The sequence below is a fragment of the Canis lupus genome, chromosome X, assembly GCF_048164855.1.
Source record: "Canis lupus baileyi chromosome X, mCanLup2.hap1, whole genome shotgun sequence".
In the NCBI taxonomy this organism is placed as follows: domain Eukaryota; kingdom Metazoa; phylum Chordata; class Mammalia; order Carnivora; family Canidae; genus Canis; species Canis lupus.
In genome coordinates, this window is record NC_132876.1 from 81,091,298 (window position 1) to 81,096,482 (window position 5,185).

Consider the following 5,185-nt stretch of genomic DNA (forward strand, 5'->3'; position numbering starts at 1 on the left):
CTTTTTTTTTAAGATTCATTTATTTATTAATGAGAGAGAGAGAGAGAGAGAGAGAGAGAGAGAGAGGCAGAGACACAGGCAGAGGGAGAAGCAGGCTCCATGCAGGGAGCCCGATGCGGGACTCGATCTCAGGTCTCCAGGATCAGGCCCTGGGCGGAAGGTGGCGCTAAACCTCTCTCTGAGCCACCTGGGCTGCCCGCCAAGACTTTTATTGACCAAGGAAAGCTCATCTCAGATGATGTCATGACTCGACTGGCCCTTCGTGAGCTGAAAAACCTGACCCAGTATAGCTGGCTTTTGGATGGTTTTCCAAGGACACTTATGTAGGCAAAAGCCCCAGATAGAGCTAATCAAATTGACACAGTAATTAATCTGAAAGTGCCTTTTGAGGTCATTAAGCAATGTCTCACTTCTTGCTGGGTTCATCTAGCCAGTGGCTGAGTCTACAACATGGAATTCAACCCTCCTCAAACTGTGGGCATTGATGACGTAACTGGAGAGCCTCTCATTCAGTGTGAGGAAAATAAGCCAGAGACAGTTGTTGAGAGACTGAAGGCTTACAAAATCCAAATAGAGGCAGTCCTGGAATATTACCAGAAAAAGGAGGTGTTGGGATGCTGAAAACATTCTCTGGAACAGAAACTGACAAAATCTGGCCCTATGTCTATGCTTTCCTACAAAAAATTCCACAAATAAAGGAAAATGCATATAACTAGTAAGATGGGCAGAGGCTCCTCTGTGCATTTAGAAGTTCTTTATCCTGAGACTGGAATGTATGAATTCTTTGAAAATTACTAGTTTCACTTCTGATTTTATTCTGAAAATTAAGGATATGCCAAATAAGTCAGATATTAAGATTCATTTTTTAGTCTAGTGTGTTGTATCCAGTTATCTTTTATGGATGTGCAAATCAGAAACATCAGGTACATCTTAACTTTTGAAAAATCTTCTAAAGCATAATTAAAAGAGCAATTGGTAGTAGTATAATTTTTGTTTGGAAGAGTAAATGGTTGATAAAGATTTATTTTTTCTGAAAAAGTTAAAAAAAATTCCTTGCCATTTGGGAAAGTATCGCATTGGAGAAATTTGCATAGACTGATGCCAAAAAAACTGGCATCATTAGCACTGTGGTACATGGTTTTGTGAGACACCATGCCTACTATATTTCAGGAAAAAAGCAACTGGATATGCAGATTAGTTTCAGGATGCAAATTCACTGCTGCCTTTACACTAAGAAACATAAGCTTGGCCATATATGCTATATTTATTTGTTTTGTTGTTAAACATACCTTCAGTTTACTCAGAAGTTTCAGTCTGCTATAAAATTATACTAAGTTAGTATATAGGAAAATATTACTTTCCTAAGACATATTTTCTTTTGAGAATACATGTGCATTGAGGAAAATGATTTATGTTAGAAATTGACATTAGAAGTTCTTGCAAAAAGACATGAACAGAAATCTCACTGAGGAAGACATAGACATGGCCAACAAGCACATGAGAAAATGCTCCACATCCCTTGACATCAGGGAAATACAAATCAAAACCACAATGAGATACCACCTCACACTAGTGAGAATGGGGCAAATTAACAAGGCAGGAAACAACAAATGTTGGAGAGGATGCGGAGAAAAGGGAACCCTCTTACACTGTTGGTGGGAATGTGAACTGGTGCAGCCACTCTGGAAAACTGTGTGGAGGCTCCTCAAAGAGTTAAAAATACACCTGCCCTACGACCCAGCAATTGCACTGCTGGGGATTTACCCCAAAGATACAGATGCAGTGAAACGCCGGGACACCTGCACCCCGATGTTTCTAGCAGCGATGTCCACAATAGCCAAACTGTGGAAGTAGCCTCGGTGTCCATCGAAAGATGAATGGATAAAGAAGATATGGTTTATGTATACAATGGAATATTACTCAGTCATTAGAAACGACAAATACCCACCATTTGCTTCGACGTGGATGGAACTGGAGGGTATTATGCTGAGTGAAATAAGTCAATCGGAGAAGGACAAACATTATATGGTCTCATTCATTTGGGGAATATAAAAAATAGCGAAAGGGAATAAAGGGGAAAGGAGAGAAAATGAGTGGGAAATATCAGAAAGGGAGACAGAACATGGAAGACTCCTAACTCTGGGAAACAAACTAGGGGTGGTGGAAGGGGAGGTGGGCGGGGGGCGGGGGTGACTGGGTGATGGGCACTGAGGTGGGCACTTGACGGGATGAGCACTGGGTATTTTTCTATATGTTGGCAAATTGAACACCAATAAAAATAAATTTAAAAAAAAAGGTCTTGCAAAAGCGCTGAAGTCAAGTTTTTAATGGAAAATGTAATTATAGCTTAATGTCTTCAAATGTTACTCAGGTTAAGAAGTATGTGCTTTAGGATCTACTTGCCAGTTTCTGTTTTTTATCACTATGAGTGATCCATCTTGATGAGTAACAAATTAAAGTACAAAAACAAAAGAAAAGAAAACCCATGGCCCTAAGTAAAGCAAGCACACTTTGTCATTAGGAAATAGAAATAGATCAGGTATGCCTGGGGAAAATTCCCTACATATAAAGCAATCATAAGTAGAAACAGGTGTAGCAATTAAAAGAATTTACAAGACAGGTTTAAAAAGATCAGAAAGTAATTGAGTTTGCTGAAGAAGTTCTTTATTCCTAATTAAAGAAGTTGATATCTGCTAGCTTTTACTGCCGTCCTATCATCTGGCAGGGAAAGAACCTTGCCTGTGTGTATAAGTTGAGTAGCCACTTAAAAATGAAGATGATTTGATTTCTTAGTGGAGCAACAATGATGCACACTTATGTCCTGTGGCCTGGTAGGAAGAGTGGGGCAATGAGACGTGGAGAAGAAACCCAACTACATCTTCAATGGCATATTTATTCTTACCTGACTTGGTGCTAAAACAAATGAAATAAGCCTTGTACAAGCTGTTATTAACTGCCTTTGAGCATTTGACCCATTTTGTTCCAGGCACTTAAAATACAAATGTCAGCAAGCAAGTGGTTCTTTATGTATTTTGTGGGAATAAATTCCTTTTCTTTTCTTTTGATTTTTAAAAATTCAATGTTGATCTTTCAAAATGGATGAATCCTTTTAAAAAGGATTATGGTGAACATTTAATTCTTTATGAAATGTTCTATAAAGCCTTGTTTGAATGTTAATATTCGTGCTTTATAAAAATTTTGTGAAAATACTAAACTTATGAATTATCACTGGGTTACCAGGCATACATTGGTATTAATGTACTAGAATAAAATTAAATTTTAGAAAAAAATTGTCCTGATTGGGTGAATTACAACACAAGTTGAACTCCCAACCTTGCAGGGTGTCTACTGCTGAAGTGAAGGCATTGATTAAAAACAGTGGAATCCTGAAAGTCAGAATGGGAACATGTCAGAAGACCCTGATGAAGCTGAGGACATTGAGCTCCTAAATTCTGAAGAGTCTTCTTTGCCAATTGAAGTAGCTAAACCTGTGTCTGAGAAGATTAACCCTACATTGCATAAGGAAACTGTAATAGCCTCCCTGGAGGCAGTTTCCATACAAAACAATGCTGATTCTCTTCAAGACTAACTCCCACTACTCCTCTTTCCCACCTCCTTCTCTGATCTCCTCTGTACTGCTAGTGCTAGATTCTTTGTATTCTAGGTGGTACTCCACAACGTCTTAGGTATTGCTAATCATATGCCCTTCTCTAGGGAAGTAGAAGCCATTTTCATTCCTCTCAGAAGTGATCACAGATATATGGCTTTGGCAGGTGTGGAGGTATGAATGTTTGCAGTGGCCTGAGGATTTCTTTGCTAATCATTTGCCTCAGGACTGCAGGGGGTGGGGACTTTTGGTAGTGGTTACTTCCAATACCTGACTGGCTATATTTCATTGGATTCTACATCCAGTATGATTTCCACTATATCTGTAGATTCATAAAACTTGATTATCCTTGATTATTATTTTCTTTAGTGATGCTGAGTATTTCTAGTTTAAAGATCACAAATGAAGTGGTGATAAATAGATTGACTTTCAATGTCAGCTCACCCCACTCAAAAAACACACAAGTTTTATCAGTTTGATTTGCATCCCTATGGAGGTTTGGCAAGAGATACAATACCTGAGCTTCAGTGACTACTTCCTACTTTACAAGGTCATTACTAGAATAAAATTAACTGTATTAGTAATAGAACTAAAGATAGTATTAGAATAAATAATAGTACTGTTACAGGCTGAGTTGTGTTCCCTCAAAATTCCTATTTTGGAGTGCTATTAACTGGGAACTCAGAATGTGATCATATTTGGAAATAGGATCTTTCTAAAGAGATCAATAAGTTAAACTGAGGTCATTAGGGTGGGCCTTCACCCAATATGACTGGAGTCCTTATAAAAAGAGGGATTTAGGACACAGACATGAATAGAGGGAAGACAATGGAAAGGCACAAGGAAAAGATGGCCATCCTCAAGCCAAGGAGAGAGGACCAACTCTGCTGACACCTTGATCTCAGACTTCTAGACTCCAAAATTATAAGAAAAAAAATTTGTTTTTAAGCCACCCAGTCTGTGGTTCTTTGTTAAGGAAGCCTGAGCAAACTACTACACATACTTTCGGTACCTTTGAGGAGGTGGATTTTATAGCTATTTATTATGCTACAACTCCTCCTCCTCCTCCTACTACTACTAATATAATGACCACATAATAATATAACAATTCCTATGTCTGAGGAACCAAGCAGTGATGAGAAAACCTTAAAACCATATTTAATTATTTTATCTCAAATGTATGACCATGAATAAATGGCTTCTTACTTTCATTCTTATTCTACCTATACCACAATACTCCTCAATTGCTAGCAACTCCCCTTCTTTCTAGTAACCTCCCTGAATAATTCATTGAGATGATAGAAGTAATAAGGTGAGACTTCTCAGAGCTTCCCAAACCCAATCTATCTGTTTCTATTTGGGCATTCTCTGCCACCTCTCTGCATACTTGCTCCTGACTGCAATCAGCTCCTCACCTCTGCTCAGGATCCCATGTCTTCTACATCCCAGGGACTTTGCTCCTGAAATTATTGCTTTTTCCCTCTTGAACCATAAATTACCTCCTCTACATTGATTTGTTCCCAAGTTAAGGGGGAAAATACTAACCCCATCCCATATATCCTTCTGTAGCTACTGACA

At 38.6% G+C, this 5,185-nt stretch overlaps 1 pseudogene; it reads left to right on the forward strand.

Moving 5' to 3' along the window:
- The first annotated feature begins 243 nt into the window (after window positions 1–243).
- On the forward strand, window positions 244–716 carry LOC140628524 (GTP:AMP phosphotransferase AK3, mitochondrial pseudogene; annotated as a pseudogene).
- Window positions 717–5,185: the final 4,469 nt, after the last annotated feature.